Below are 17759 nucleotides of genomic sequence, written 5' to 3'. Positions count from 1 at the left end.
AGCTAGACCCTTAGCTATCACCCTGCACAAGAAATCAACTCCAAATGGATCAAAGACCTCAAAGTAAAAGCAGACACCCTGAAAACATTACAAGAAGGAATAGGAGAAATTCTAGGGCTCCTTGGCACAGGCTGAAACTTTCTTAATAGAGATCCAGAACCACAACAAATCAAAGAAAGGATGGACAAATGGGATTGCATGAAACTGCAAAGCTTCTGCATGGTAAAGGACATAGCTAGCAAGATCAATAGAAAGCCCACAGATTATGAGAAGATCTTCACTAGTCATACAACAGACAAAGGCCTCATATCTAAAATATACTTAGAACTCAAAAAATTAACTCTCCTAATAACTAATCCTCAAAGAAACAACCACCCGATTATTAAATGGGCTAAAGACGTAAAGAAAAACTTCTCTGAAGAGGAAATAAGAATGGCCAATAGATATATTAAGAAATGCTCACCTTCTCTAGCCATAAAAGAAATGCAAATCAAAACAACCGTGAGATTCCACCTCACTCCAATTAGAATGAATATAATCAAGAAATCTAATAACAACAGATGCTGGAGGGGATGTGGCCAAAAGGGAACGCTACTGCACAGTTGGTAGGAATGTAAACTTGTTCAACCACTCTGGAAAGCAGTATGGAGTTTCCTCAAAAGACTCCACATAGAGCTCCCTTATGACCCAGGAATCGCACTTTTGGGTATTTATCCAAAGGATCACAAACAAGGCCATACTAAAGCTATAAGCACATCTACGTTTACCGCAGCATTATGCTCCATAGCTAAGATATGGAACCAAGCCAGATGCCCCTCAGAAAATGAATGGATCAAGAAAATTCTATGCCTCCATCAGGAAGAATGACACCGTCCCATTTGTTAGGAAATGGAAAGACTTGGAAAACATTATATTAAGTGAAGTAAGCCAGACCCAAAGAAACATAGGTCCCATGGTTTCCCTTATTTGCTATAAGTAGTATACATCTAGGATAACCTTATCACACAAGTAGAAAAAAGGTCAACAGCTATGCACATATGACCATATAACACGGTGCTAAATGAAATGAACCCTAAGATAGAGACACAAGAAGTTTTACCTTTGTTGCTTTTGTTTTAAATGTACTTATAATATACTATGTGATTTCTTTTGTTTCTTTTGAATGTTGTTGCCCCACAGTATAACCTCTGTTTTCTTCTATTTGATTCTGGTGCCCTGCATCTTGTATATACATTTTTCTAATTTGAGGAGAGGAAGGGAAAGAACAAAACATTAAAACAAGGATAAAGGTTGACCCATTGTAACAATGAAATGTACGAGACAGTATGTTGAAAACGAACTTGACAACTTGGCTGGGGGGAGGATAGAGTTGGGAGGTGAGGAGGGAAGAGATGGTAGAGAAAAACAAAGGAAGGGGTAACAATGCTCAAGAGGAAATGTACTCATTACCTTACTCAAGTAACTGCAACCTCTCTGTATAGTATCTTTACAAACAAACAAACAAACAAACCCAAACTGCCATCAGAGGAGGGGGACCATTCCTTGACAACAAATTCTGACCCCAAGCGGGGCTCCTTCTTAAAAAAAAGCAAAAGGGATGTTTTATCTTGGTTGACCTAATAATTAGTACTACATAAGCAAATAATGCAAACTTCCTTGCAAAGGTCATTAGCACATAATTAAGGCAATAACATCATAGAACCATAAAAACAAGTGTAGAGAGTAGAGAGTGTGCAGCACTGTGATCAAATTCTGATACCATGTGTCATTATTATAAATTCAGAAACCAGGAGGAAGGAGAAACAAAGGGGTATAAACATATGTTAACAGTCCAAATGAAAATGGAAACATTTTAAATGTTCCCTAATGTGAAGAATATTTATAGCTCTAAAAGATGTTTATGGGCTGGGCGCTGATGGCTCACGCCTGTAATCCTAGCTGCTTAAGAGGCTGAGATCTGAGGATCACAGTTCAAAGCCAACCCAGGCAGGTAAGACTGTGAGACTCTCATCTCCAATAAACCACTCAGAAAACTGGAAGTGGTGTTCTGGCTCAAGTGGTAGAACACTAGATTTGAGCTGAAGAGCTGAGGGACAGCACCCAGACCCAGAGTTCAAGCCCCAGGACCTCCCCAAAGTTTATAACATTGTTAGTCTTTATGATATATTATCATATAGACTTTTTATATGTGAACATGTGAGTCAGTACCTCCTATACTGCTGGGGGAAGTGGGAGCCTAGAAGTAATGGGCAATTACTTAGAATTCATACGTCAAAATATTCTGTCAAGAAGAGCCAGAGGAGAGCCATATAAAGGATAAAGCTTGCAGTCATTGCACTCTTGGCATGAATTATGGTGTGGTCAGGTACCTTGAGCTATTTTAGAGACTTGCCAGAGAACTTCAAGCTAAGGAGGAAACAAATAATTCTACTTTCTTTTTCTTTTGACACAAAATTAATTCCACCAAGTGTCCTTGTTTTCCTTTAAATACACCTTTCAATATGCTTGCAAATGGTTTACAATGGATTCACAGTAACATAGCAGTCTAAACTTATATCATAACAAGAAAACTCTGTTTCCTCTGTTTTCATCTATACTTTTCTACCAGTGTCAAATCATGTCTGCTACTTTCTTCAGTGGGATTTCTGCTTTAACCCCTGGATCAAATTTTAGAATGTAGGCTTTGTTACTGTGTTTATCTATGAGACAAATTATAAAGAGAAACACTCCTTTAAAGATGAAGGATGTGGTAGTGGAAGGTGATTGAGCAATCCTCCCTTCTTCTGATCTTTTGTGCAAGAAGTAGTGCAAGAGACAGCCCAGATGGCAGCTGATGTACTCTACTGTCCAGGAGACAGAGCCAATAACAAAGCATGGAGCTTATTTAAAGTTCTATGTATCAAAGTTTTGAGACACAGAGGTCAAAGTAAATAAGCAGGATTTAAATCCACCTCTAAATTAGGTCTCATCTCTCTTCTTTCCTTTTCATGGTCCCTTCTTCTCTTAAGTACTAAAACAGCTGGGAAAACCTCAAATATAATGTTGGTGATGTAAAGGTCATGACCTTGTGAAAGGTGAAGCACTTTTCTTTTTCATGTAAACTAATTTGGGAAAATAAAATCACTTACAGGCCACAATTTTTTAAAAAAACTTTCAACAAAGGAATAACTTCACTGGTCTTTTGGGAGTAGGTATAATCATTCAAAGTAGACTCATTAATGTCAGTGGGAAAAATTAGATCCACTTTTTAGTCACTAATGTGTTAAAGATTGTCACAATATAGGATGATTTTGTAATTGCACTCTGAAAACAGGTTCTGTATTTCATGGAACATTTAGAAAGATTGTAAATCTGAGACAGGAGTTGCTCATCGTTGACCTGGAATTTTATCCTCGTTAAGTTATTCAAAACCCAGAGCCTTTGGTGTCAGTTTCTGTGACAGGAGCATTCCTAAGGGAATTAGAATAGAGATCTTCATATTGGACTCCTGTAAAAGTAGGAATTGAGGAAGTGACTTCCACACCAAATTTTTACATGAGGGAAAATGTCAAGGTATATATGTGAAGGAGACCAGCTTCAGTGATTATTCAGGTCAATGTCTCAGATTTTACAGAACTGTCTTATAAATTCTCAAGACTTCCAGTAGCAAAAGCTTAGTCATTAGATTATTTCACATCAATCACCAGTCCTGCATTTACCATCCACAGGATGTAAGTATGTTACTTCCTCTTTCTTTACCAGCTTCAAGTCCTATGAAGTCAGGTGACTCTGTAGTCTTCCTTCATAGGGTCATTACAAAACATAAATTAATCTACTCATATATATATATATATATATATATATATATACATATATATATATATATACATAAATCCAATTAGCATTTGCAATTCAGATGCACTCAGTAAGTAAACTTAATGTCTACTATGGACATTTAATGTTTTCCTTATGACTTTTAGAATAATTTACAGAGCATATATCTTTCTATTTATATAGTTATTCCTGGAAGAGATGACAACCTTATGAATTCTGGAATTAAGCATATTCACTTTTAGTTCTTATCTGATATTTAATAAGCGTTCAGTGGAAGCTTAAAGCCAAACTTGCAAGAAATGCAGTACTTCAACATGTCCCACAAGCATTTCAGGTCTTACTGAGCCTTGAGGAATGGGAAAAAAGGAAGTGGAATGGCCTTTCTTGGCCTGAGATAACACCACCCCACCCAGCTTTGACTCAAATAGCTCTGCCCTGGAAAGAAAGTTGAGAGGAGCTTGCAAGGCAAGGCTATAAAACAAGATTCCTTACTCTTTTTAGATCAGTAGCCATTAAAGGTCATCAGGAATATTTCCCAAGGTCCCCAGCCTATAGCCACCTTTTAGACTCATGCACTTCTAGTACTTGCTATCTCTCTTGTTCATTTGGATATTAATCCGACGCAATATTCTAACTCTTTAGCTGCTTTAGTCTTCTGCTATTATTTTTCTGCATATATATGGTTTCCCAATTAGGTTGCAAGTAATTTCAAAGTTCCTGGAAGATATCTTTTTTATCCCTTTAATTGTTTGTCAAAGTATGCATCAAAAGAAAGTAAACACTGTAAATCAGAAGAATTACCCAGAACAGCCCAAATGCCAGGTTTACTCAAAGCCCCACCCTAAAACTAAGCAGGACTGAAATAGCCAAAGCAATGCCAGAACAAAGCCCAGTAAATATTGAGTTTGTCTTGGACTATTGTAATAGATTCCTAACTAAACTCTTTGCTTCTAGCCTCTTGTCCAATCCGTTCTCCACACAACCATCCAATGATCTTTCCATTTGGGCACTGAATAGTCCTATTTGTAAAAGAATTCATTAAACATGTGGGTTTTTTTTTTTTGCAAGGAAAAACAGTTACCTTGATGAATCAAATAATATATCAGACTATGCTATGAGTGAAAAGTCAAAATGTTGCTGATTTACAGAATTAGAAACTGAGAAAATGGTTGTACAGTGCAAGCAAGTGGCTTGTAAATTCATAAGGATGACTAAAAATTAGAGCATGTTCTGGAGCTCATTTCTTTATCAGCAATCACAACATAATAATCCCTGATCTATTATGTACACCATTTATGAGGTGGGTATCTTTTTGTCTCACTGGAATTCTACTGCTCTTACAAGCTGTAATCCTGGAAATAATGACTCTGAAAATAATGGAAATAATAGAAATCATATAGATTCATTAATTCAACAAGTCAATATTCAGTACCTACTGTCTTTTACAAAGACAGATAAAATACAACACAAGAAAAACAACAAAGGCTTGTAAGTAAAATCATATTTTTAGAATTCATCAGCATCCAAGCAGAGAAGAGCTGGTATATTCAAATTTGGAAATTATGACAAGAGTTGAATGTCCCTTTCAGGAAACTGGAGGCCAATATAATAATGCATTAGTGTGAGTCAGAGCTCCGCATGGTCCCCAGGTCTGGAGGAGCAATGGGAGAGGGTAGTTACTAGAACCTGGAGACAGAAAAGGGACTAGGACCTGGATTAAAGCTTTAAAAGCAGAGGGGTTTGATCTCCAAAGACATTTCCCATCCGTCTCCCTCTGCACCCTCTTCTCTGACTACCTGGACATCAAAGAAGGAAGAAACTCACCTATGGTATCCACACAGTTCTGCATCCTGGGGTGGATGGCCTATGGGAAAGAGCAGGGCAGAAATTTAGCCTTCTTAGTGATTTTATTCTGAATTCCTTTAAAACTTTGTGTTAAGTATTGATGAAGTCAACATGGGTTGGTTAAACAGCACAAGCCCATAGTTATGGTTATGATTGCAAGTATATTTAAAATCAGTTCTTAATTGACAACAGAAAATTTGTACACACATGCCAGGTAACTTGTGATATTTACTTCATGTATACATCATTTAATATTCAAATAAGGTTAAGTGCTCCTCTCCTCCAACATCAAATATATTTTAAGCATGGCAGGATAATTTTCTACTGGGTTTCCTTTAGAGAAAGGTGTCAGAAAAGTTGTCAACATTGAAGCTGTTTATAAGAAAATGGAAAATTAATGAAGCAAGAAGAAAAAGATCAATTCAAATTGGTTTTGCCTGTGTAAAAGTTCTAATTTCAGCCATATATATTAATTGCTTGCCATTTCTGCCTAATTACCATGTAGCACAATAATGTGTGTCATTAAACATGTGCCAAGTTAACTTTGAAGTACTAACTTTGCAGTGTTCACTTCACCTTAGTTCAGGGCAAGTTTGCACAGTTTTTCTAAGTTTTGACTCAGAGCACACTCTTCATTCATAACTTGGAAGGAAAGATTTACTTCCATGATACTCTGGATATGAGTGTGTGTGTGTGTGTGTGTGTTGTTCTAACAGAAATAATGCATAATTTAAGTTTTTAAGTTTTTGGTGCTTAGAGCCAAACCAAAGCCCAGGTTGGGGTATTAGGAAGAAGTTCACTCCACACCCATTGTAGATCCTAAGTCAAAGGACTCAGTAGATGAGCTAACACCAAAAGGATCAGATGGGTCAGAGGTATGTATCTTTAACAAATGTATTCTGGTCAGTGAGAGCACATTCCATTTGTTACTTGAGGTAGTTACTTCTAAATCCTTTAAAATTATCTTTAAGTAGCTGTACAAAGGGGTTGACATTCAAAACCACAGGTGATGAATACAGTGTAATCAATGTCATCCCTTTCTTCCTCCAGCATCCCTCCCAACCCATCCCTATCCTCAATTTTCTTATTTTTGTAAGCTATACATTGCATTTCATTACTGCATTCTCCCCTATTTCTTCTCTTCATTCATTTATCCTCCACCCCTTGATTCTACTCCCCCCTTTCAGTGTTTATTTTTCCTGGTGTTTATTTTGTTGGATTGTGAGATAGTCTTTCTAAGGAATTACACCATTTGTGTTTTCCCCTGAATCTACCATTTGGAGTGTTTATTTATATATTTATCAAGTAATTCTATGTTCCACATATGGGTATGAAAAACTTAGATCCTTTGTCTCTATGAGCTTAACTTTCACGTCACTTAATATAATCCTTCCATTCTTTTTAATATACAAGTAAAATTTCATTGTGTATATATTCTAAATGTTCTTGATTCATCTGTCCATTGAGGGGCATCTGGGCTGATTCTATAACTTGGCTATGATGAATAGTTGCTACAATGATCTGCTGGTGGCTTTACTGTATCCTAGTTTGTAATCCTGGATAAATACTGAGAGCTGAGTTGCTAGATTATAGGATTATAGGAGAGCTCTGTTTAGCTTTTTGAGGAACCTCCATACTGCTTTCCAGAGTGGCTGAACAACTTTATGTTTCCACTAACAGTGTACTAGGTTTCTTTTTTGTTCACATCCATGCCATTATCTGATATTGCTTGTTATTCTTGACTATAGTTGTAAAACTCAAAACAAACTTACCTTGCATCAAATCACCAATGGTTATCAGAATGTGTTCATGCTACACACTGGAATTTCCAGTCATGATTAAGAAATCTTATTTTTTATTGGGTTTGTGTGTTCAATTTGAGAACTTATCCCAAATATTTTTCTTTTACCTTACAAAATAGATGCAACCCAAATTTTAAATCCTATAAATTTCTTACACAGAGAATACCTAAAATGTATAATAAATTGTTTTTATAAAGCTCAGTTAGCCAGGTACTTGCATCTCTAATACTAGCTTTTCAGCAGGCTGAGATCTGAGGATCACAGTTCAAATGTCTTATCAAAGCTCTTATCTCTGGAGTTACGGCTCAAAGTGTAGAGCACAAAAGCTTAGTAAGAGTGGGAGGTCCTGAATTCAAGCATTAGTACCAGTGCATGTGTATGCATACACTAAGAAACAAAGCTTAGTTTAATTTTTATAAAAAAAAAAACATAATGTATCATGATGGGCCAATGTTATAAAAGTAAGATGAAGATCCTTTATGCATGGGAAGAAGTATTTTAAAAATACGTTTCCTTTAATACTGGAAACTGGTAAGGTTTTTTTTTTTTTTCTTGGAAATTTAAAGTATAAGCATATGCCAGAACATGGATTGTATTTTTATGGTCTTACCAAATAGCCAGCACAGCAGAGATTCCACTGAGAATTACACCATAGGGATTTATCTGCTTGGATCAGAGGGCTCTTCTCTGTTTCTGCAGAACTTCACGGTGACAAGAACAGAGCACGGTGGTATTAAGTTAGGAAGGAATTTTGGGGTACTTAATTATTTTGTACTTTTATTTCATCCTTTCATGATGATGCGTTATCTGACATTTTTGCCAGTTTGTCAGTGTCTGTAAGAAGAAAAAGCTGGATATGAGACCAAGTTTAATTCTAAGGCCATTATTGTTTACATTGTTCTAAAAGCCTTGCAATGCCTCCAAGCCTTCTACTTACAGCCTTTTGGGGCTTTGTTTGTTTGTTTGTTTGTTTGTTTTCTCCATGGAGATTTCTCCTGCCCTTTGTGCACACAAACTCACCGCTTATCCCTGAATCTTTTCCTGCCCTCTTTTTTTTTCGTTCTAAAACATCTGACTCAGGGTAATCTTCCTGAAGCAGTACCTAACTGACAGCAACGAAACGGAAGTACTGTTGTGTATTGGAGCTTGGGACAAAGACCTATGGGCTGTGGTCAGTAGATTACAGCTGGGAAGAGTCACATTTTGGAGGGTTAGAGATGATGATTAATGTGTCTTCTTTTATCAGAGATCAGTTTCTTTCCCAAAAGTTTCCACATGTTTACTACTGAGTTAATCTACTACTAGAATGCAGAGAAACCAGAAGAAAAATCAAATTCGAAATAAAATGCATCTCCCTGTCCAGATAGCGCTGACATCTTCTGTCTAAGAAGCATGAGTGTATCCCAGCTGTAATTCTTTATGTGCCTAACTTGGTCCTTCCAAGACATCTCCTCTTGGACAGATCTTATTAATTAAGTTTGTGTGATTAGCCTGAAAATTTATCATCAACATATTTTTTGCCTCACTAGATAGATGCAATCCACAAATTCTAGATCCTATAAATTGCTACACAGCGAATGTCTAAAATATATAACACATTGTTCATAAATTTATTTCTAAGTTTCATCTGATCCACTGGGAGACAGAACAATTTTTGCTATTGTTTCCTGGTCAGGAATCAGTTGGTCCTGGCAGACTGGTGAGATGATGCATTGAGAAACTGAGTCACGAGCATACACTGACAGTGGGGTTGGGGGAGGGAAAAGGACAGTTTTAAGAAATGTCAGTTTCTGTTTTTTTCAACAGTTCTGCTGGCAAGAGAATAGTGTGTTCATTTTGGTTTTCCTTAGAGTTTAAAAAAATCCACATAGGTGCTCTAGAACCCATCCTTTCAGGAAGAGGGCCAGGAATTAACAATTCAGGATTTCTCCTATCCAGTACCTTAAATCCTATTCCTTACAAATGCCTTACCATCAGTCTCTTTCCTCCACACTCGACTCTCATCTCTAGAATCTTTGGATTTTTCTTCATTTCTCTTAAAAGTTATTTTTCTGAGTTTGAAACAAATACACCAACCCACCAACCAGCCAACCAAACATAAACCTTCTCATTCTTTCACTATGCCCTCTAGCCATTCACAGTTTTTTTTAAAGCAAGTGGTTCACACTTTCTGCATCAACTCTCCTGCATGCATCTTCCCTTTAGCCTCTGACTTTCTGGCCTCCACCTCCGTACACTCTCCAGGTAGCTTAGCAGATTTCCTCTTGCCAAATCCATTGAAGGTCTCTAACTCCTTCTTCTGATAAGTCTGTATAATGGATTTTTAACTGCCCATTGTTTCCCTTTGTATATCTTCATTTTATGGCTTACGTGGGAGTAATGAATGGATGAGATTATTAAGATTTTCCTTAACTTTGTTGAGATCAGATTGGCATACAATAAACTAAACATATTTAAAGTATGCAGTTTAAGGTTTTGATATGCACCCTAAACTATAATTGTGAACATATCTCTCACCCTCAAAATTTCATGACCCTTTGTAATGACAATCTCTTCCCTCTCTCCATCTCCATAGAGTTCATCCTGAAGCAATCACTAAAGTTGTTTTTATCATTATTGTGCTGGTTTTTTGTAACAGTGACAAGTACCTGAGAGGGAAGCCATTTTGACTCATGGTCTGAGAGCTTTCAGTCACTAAGTCCTTGTCCCCATTGCTGTGGGCTGATGTTGCGGAAGAGAATCATGGCTGAGAGGACACGATAAAGCAGAGATAAACTCACTTAATGGCAGCTGATGTTGAAAGAGAAGGACACAGGTATACAACACCATTCAGAGACATGCTTAGGCAACCACTGCTTCTAAACAGGTCCCTTATTTACCACCTCCCAATAGTGCCACTAAGTTTAAGTCCATCAATGCATTATGAAGGTATAGCCATTATAATCCAAATAACTTCCTATGATTGGTTCTACCATCTAGTGGCCAACTTATATCAAAGTTATAAATACTGATTAGTTCTCATTTTCTAGAATTTCATAAGTGGAATAACATGACATTTATTATTTTTTGGTAAAGATCGTCTTCACGCAGCATAATGATGTTAAGATTTATGGTATTGTTTTCTGTTTAAGCAGTTCATCCTTTTATTAGTGATTATAAATTTGTTACAATTCAGCTAGATTTTCAATTTTATTTATTCTTAAGATATCTGAGCTATTTTCCATGTTTTTTGTTATACATAGAAAAGGCCTATAAATATGTAGGTGGAGATTTTCCTATGAATATATTTTATACATCTGTTGAATAGAATACATTGACAATAAAAAATCTATCTCTTTACAAAAATAGGAAAATTGATTTTCCAAGTAGTGTAAATTTTATATTCTCAACAGTGAACATATTTATTCTAAATCATTGTTAGCACTTGATAAATTCAGAATGTTAATTTTTACCATTTAATATATATAGTGGTATCTCCCTGTGGTACAATTTTGTATGCCTGTATAGGTTATTTTGAATATCATCTCTTGTACCAATTTGCCATCTATATTTTCTTTGGCAAAGTGTCCTCAAATTGTTTACTAATTTCATTTATTTACTTTTGCTTATATTTGCTTGAACATTCTTTATTCTAGATACAAACCCATTGTCAAAACATGATTTTAAGATATTTTCTCCCAATCTGCAGTTTCCTTCTCAATAGTATTCTAAAAGCAAGTTTTAATTTTGATGAAATCTAGTTCATTAAAAATTTCTCCTTTGGATCACAGTATTAGTTCTATGTCTAAGAAATCTTTATTTAAGTCAAGATTAAAAATGTTTCTTTTTAAAATTTTTAGTTTGATGCCTCACTTTTAGGTATCGGATTTAGCTTTAGTTAATTTTTATAATTTTTATATTTTAATTGTTATATGTCTTTATATTTTTTAATGACTCATTGAAAAGATGGTCATTTCTCTATAAATTGTTCTATACTTATGTCAAAACATAACATCTCTGTATGGACTTCTGTTTGATCAATTTACTTGTCTACCATCACAATAATATCACCCTGTCTTCATGGCTTAGCCTTGCAAATCTTGAAATCAGATACTATCAGCCCCCCAACTTTGTTCTTTTCTGCCTCTTCCTTTATTAATGTTTGTTCTGTGGTTATTTCTGTAGATAGTGCTACTGACTTGAGATTTTCTTGTCTAAGCATGACTGGTCTTAATGAACTCTGGAAACTTTCTCACCATTTCCATGAACATTTTCATATTAAAGCTCTAAAAAAAAAGCAGAACTTCTAGCCTCAGCTCTTCCTTGAGTATCAGGCCAGTAGTTTATCTCTTTAAGCTCTGAACAGTGCTGCATACTGTATCCCTTAGAAGATTCCCTATCAGCTTTTCCTCTCAGCTTCAGGATGCCTGTGCTTCTGGTGTTCTTTGCTGCTGTCCACCCTTGAAACAACTTTTTTTGATTTAACTATGTCCCTCTCTAAATCTAATCAATAGTCATATGCTAGCCATTTTCTTTTTTATGCACAGCATCTCTTATACATGATTTCTCCTAAAAGTGAGACAAAAACTAATTTTTTAAAAGAAACATTTTTAATCTTGACTTAAATAAAGATTTCTTAGATATCGTACTAACAGTGTGATCCAAGGAGAAATTTTTAATGAATTAGATTTCATCAAAATTAAAACTTGCTTTTAGAAGATACTATTGAGAAGAAAATTACAGATTGGGATTGAATTCTCACAATTACTAAATTCATATGATTATTTTCTCAAACCTGAAAAGCTGATTGAAATCCCAACTGACTACCTCACTTTCCAAGTTTTTTATCCATTCCAAGCCATTTCTCAAGTTTATCATACTAGAGTAAATTTATGCTTACATCAAACTCTGGCTCCAAAGTTAGCAATGTTTTCTATCAAAGTTTTCACCTCTCTCCATCCATTATAATTCACTTTAGTCAAGCTGGTTTATTTCTCTCTCATTTGTAGCTTCTTGAGCTATAGGCAAATGCTCTATCACTGAGCTATAACACCATCATAGTCTATTATTTAAAGTATTTTCATAGTACAGGGAGATTTTAAGAAACATTGATATAAAAATTTTATATGTGATATTTACAGACCATCACATAATTTGATTCCAAACTTAACTACTGTACTTAAATCATACTATCAGAGTTTCCAGGGGACTTTTAAAACATTCAGTCATTTGCCAGTGGATAATTTTATTTATTTAAATCTGTTTAAAAACAAATAAACCCAATGTCTAATGAACACTCTCCATGCTTCTTAAAAGAAAGGAAAATGTTGGACCACTGTCTTATAAAAAATACAGACAAACTCTCATGAGCACAAGCCATTGAAGGATAATATTCAGAAGTAACAAGTTACTAAAGATCTTCCTCACTTGACTAAAAGTACAAAAAGCTCAAAGACCCTATAGAATTACCAGACTTAGCTAAAAGTCATGGAAAAGTCATACTTATAAACCAAACAAGCTTTAAAGCTTAATTACAGACTGAGGGTACAGCTCAGTAGCACAGCACTTACTTGGTATGCTGGAGGCTTTCTGTTCCATCTTAAATTAGCAGAGGAAGGAGGAGGGAAGAAAAGTTACTTGCTTGTGAAACTTTGCAGCAGAGATTAGAAATAAAGTTTAAAAAATTGGCTAAGAAGGATGAGTCTCCTCTAAGGAAAATAATATTTGAAAATCAATTGTCTTTATAATAAAAAAAAATCTATGGGTATAGGGAAAAATGGATTGTTTTGTGGTTTTCAAGAATGTGGTATCCTGAACATGGAATAATTAGTACTATGAAAATGCCACAGTAAGAGAAAAATATACTTTACATATATTATAATCCTGGAATAAAATTATTTCTTTAAAGGAAGGTATTTATCTTTTTATCTCTATTAGTACCAAAGAAAGTACTTTCTATATGGCAAGATAAAATATGTATTTATGAACTCAATTCAGTATTACCATTTCCCCAATGGTGATAATACTTGCACAGTTTAACAACTGGTTGCCAATGGCCAATTAGATTCTTCATTCTTCATTTCTTAAAAATGAAAAGCAATCGTGTAATTTTAAGATTCAATCTTTTTTAAGCTAAGAAAATGAAATGGATTACCTAAGGCATATCGGGAAATCTATAATTTTCTTTGTGTTAAGTACAAATTTCAAATGCCAAAGCGTAAAAATTAAAAATCAAACAAACATTTTGTTTTATTAGAATGCTTTTCTTCTAAGGAGCTCCAGTTAGTTTGGAAAGACTCCCACGTTATCAGGGACAATCAGGTTCAGGTAGATATGTTTGTGTGGGGTAAAGGTGTCATAAACCAGAACACAGTGTTTACAACATTAGGTCATGTGTAATCTCACACAGTGTTCAAATTTAATCGTTGTTTCAAAATTTAGAATTGCACTCTCAAGATTCTTGAGAACAAAAGGAGAGTAATTTACTTTCTGCTTTCTACTTCATGCATAGAGGGCAAAGGTCAAAGGATTGTGAAGCTCATACAGCAAGCTAGGTCCAACCTACCAGTTATATTACCTGACTGCCTAAGATGTATTGAGCATTAACTTTCAACTGCTCAGGAGAAAAGTCTCAAGTGTGGTGCTTTGTTTGCCTGTGAGAACACAATATTTCAGGCAAGCCAAACCAAAAGGCTAATGAGAAAATGATTTACCTTATTAGGCTCAAGATAGACAAATGGCTGGGATGACGAGAATAATATTAGGAAACCTACATATTTTTTTTTCCCTCAGAAAACCTAACATACTGTCTCTGGGGGGGGCGGTAATCAACATGAAAAGTTGAAAATATTTATGAAAAGCTATACAGAGTTATATGGAGAGGAAAAAATGGAAAAGAATTCAAAATGTGTCAATTATCTGTCGTGCATACAATGAAATTTCTGATCATTTTAGAAACATTTTTGTGTGTATGAACGTGAAGAGGATTGATCGGACTTTAAAAGGAACATAGAGGAACATGAGAGTGAACTTGTCCATTTGACAGTCTTTTTTCCTCCAGTCCTTTCTGCTCATTGAAAACAAGAAGTAGAGCAGGTCAGGAAAGAGGTTATGGTTAACACTGCAAGATGAAAGATAAGCAGGCTGGCAGTTAGAAGCCCAGAGCATTTTATCTAGACGAGCAGGTCTGGCCTTGCTTCCATCTTGATAAGAATTAGATTGGAGAGCTTGTTTGTCTATAGACTAGGATAGAGAGGAGGGGTGACAGGCTGAAGAAAGAGGGCAGGGAAGCCAGGGTCTTAGTTATGGAGTTGTGGCAAACCACTAATGTAGCTATAATTCCTTCTTTTGTGCTCTTGAACTTTGAAAATGGCTAGACTTGTCTATTTAGACAACACAACTGTGTTTTTATCCTCTGAGGAGAGTTAAAAAAAATCTAGAAAGTTTTGGTGACCTTAGCAGGCTCATTATTTCAGTCTAAAATTTTAAGGAACTAGCTTGATTTATATGTGTATATACATACATATAATTATATATGTGCATAATTATATATGTCTATAGTGATATATAGACATATATAATTATAATATATAATTTATAAATATGTGAAAAGGAAAAAAATGATATAAGTGCATAATCCAACCAGTTAGGTTTTGGAAAATACCTTTCTAAATACTGTCATGCATATTCAGTATTTATAGGCACATTGTTTTACTTACTATGTTTATTATGGTTTGTACTTTTTTTTCTAATTTAAACTATTAATACTTTTCCATCTCACTAAATAGTGAACTATATAATATTTCCTAGTTGTGTGGCAACATAATACATCAATAAGTTCTTTTGTTTCCCAGTCCTGGGTCTTGAACTCTGGGCCTGGGCACTATTCCTGAGCTGCTTTTGCTCAAGACTAGCACTCTGCTGCTCAAAGTATTTACTTGGAGGTAAGAATTTCATGGACTTCTCTGCCTGGGCTGGCTTCCAACCACAATGCTCATATTTCAGCCTCCTGAGTAGCTAGGGTTATAGGTGTGAGCCATCAGTTCCTGGCAATACGTTCCTTTAAAACAATTGTATCACCGCTTATTTTGATGATCTTCATCTGTATTAATTTAGCCAACACTCAGTTTACTTCAGTATCTGATGGACATAAAGTATTATAAACATTTTATAGTACTTACCCATGTAATTTTTGTAAAAACTAACCCCATCAACTTTATTAATAATGTAATATTTTACTGATTCAAATAAAAAAATGTAGTAGAAGAAATGTTAAGCAACTTGCTCAGATTTACAGAGGTAGAAAGCAACAGAGTCAAGATTTCTATTCAGACTGTGAGGCTCTAGGGTGAGTGCTTTTAATTAATTCTGTCATTAACAATGCTGTCATGAAAGTCCAGAGTTATTGCTTTCTTAGAAAATGACACAGAAAGCAGGTATTGGTGGCTCACACCTGTAATCCTAGCTACTTAGGATGCTGTGATTCGAAGATCTTGGTTCAAAACCAGCCTGAACAGAAGAGGCCATGAGGCTCTTATCTCTACCAACAAAAAGCTAGAAGAAGAGTGATGGTTCAAGTGGTAGAGCATTAGCTCCAAAAAAGTGCCCAGACACTGAGTTTAAGCCCCAAGACCAGAACAAAAAGAATGACCTAGAATGAAATGGCTGGTCATATAAATGCAAAAGCAATTGCTCTATCAAAGGACTTCTTTTGTTCTTATTACTCAAGCTGATTCAAAACTTTGGCAAAGTAGCAGGGTATAAAATTAACCCTCAAAAATCAATGGCTTTTTTGTATGCCAACAATGAGAAAAACGTGGCTGAAATCAGGAAAGCAACTCCATTTGAATTAGCCCCACAAAAAATAAAATACCTAGGAATTAACCAAAGAAGTGAAGGACCTCTATGATGAAAACATTAAAAACCTGAAAAAAGAAATCAAAACAGAACTTAGAAAGTGGGAAAACCTCCCATGCTCCTGGATTGGAAAGATCAACATCGTGAAAATGGCAATTCCTTCCCAGGCTATCCACAAATTCAATGCAATACCTATGAATAGTCCAAGATCATTCTTCAAGGAAATAGAAGATGCAATCCAAAACTTCATATGGAACAATAAAAGACCCCAAGTAGCAAAAATGATCCTTAACAGAAAGAACAGTGCTGGAGGAATATCAATACCAAATTTCAAACTCTACTACAAATCCATAGTAATCAAAACAGCTTGGTACTGGCACAAGAACAGACCCCAGGACCAATGGAATAGAATTGAAAATCCAGAAATGAACCACAGACCTATAGCTATCTAATCTTCGATAAGGGAGCTAAAAAAATAGAATGGAAGAAAGACAGCCTCTTCAGTAAATGGTGCTGGCAAGATTGGTTAATCACTTGTAGAAAACTAAAGCTAGATCCTTATATATCACCCTGCACCAAAATCAACTCCAAATGGATCAAAGACCTCAGAGTCAAAGCAGACGCTCTGAAAACATCACAGGATGGAATAGGAGAAACCCTAGGTCTCCTTGGCACAGGCTGAAATTTTCTTAATAGAGATCCAGAAACACAACAAATCAAAGAAAGGTTGGACAAATAGGATTACATGAAATTGCTGAGCTTCTGCATGGCAATGTATACTGTATATTCTTAGACTGTGGACAATTGTTGGTATTAGAATTTGAAATATTTCATTCACAATGAATTGATGAGATATTTTTCAGTTCTCATCCTTCTTGGCCACTCTATTGTTGCTGATGATACTTCTCTTGGAATGCCTGTCTACTGTATCTGGTGTGAGATCACCTCTGCTACTTCCCTCTAATTTAGGTGAACACTTTTTCCCATTTATCTCACTTCTCTCTGGCTTCCTTCTAAATTTTAGTGTTTCTTGGCTCTCTGTTTGATTCTCTTCTCATGTTAAAGTTATCCCTGGGAAATCTCATCTATCTACATGACTTGTAAAATCTCTATCTCCTCCTAGATATTTCTCCTAAATTCTAGACTTACAGGTGTAACTGTCTACAGATATCTTCACCAGAGACATTCTCTAGACTATAAAAACACAATCTATTGAAACTTGAATCTTCATCTCCTATTTACAATCTGAATTTGATGTGATTATCATCCAAGCAAGTGCGAGAGGCTCATTCTCAACTTGAGTAATTAGTAACATTAACTTTTAACCTTAGCTATGCCATTGAAATCTGGATGAACACAGAAATAAATGCTTGAGTCTTGAAAATCTAGTTTTATGGTATTGAAAATGGAGATAAAGTATATACACTGTAAGGCATTTAAAAAAAGAAATAGTTTGATGTTTGT

The sequence above is a fragment of the Dipodomys spectabilis genome, unplaced genomic scaffold, assembly GCF_019054845.1.
Source record: "Dipodomys spectabilis isolate Male_0828 unplaced genomic scaffold, ASM1905484v1 ptg000051l, whole genome shotgun sequence".
Taxonomy (NCBI): domain Eukaryota; kingdom Metazoa; phylum Chordata; class Mammalia; order Rodentia; family Heteromyidae; genus Dipodomys; species Dipodomys spectabilis.
Note: the sequence above shows the minus strand (reverse complement) of the source record.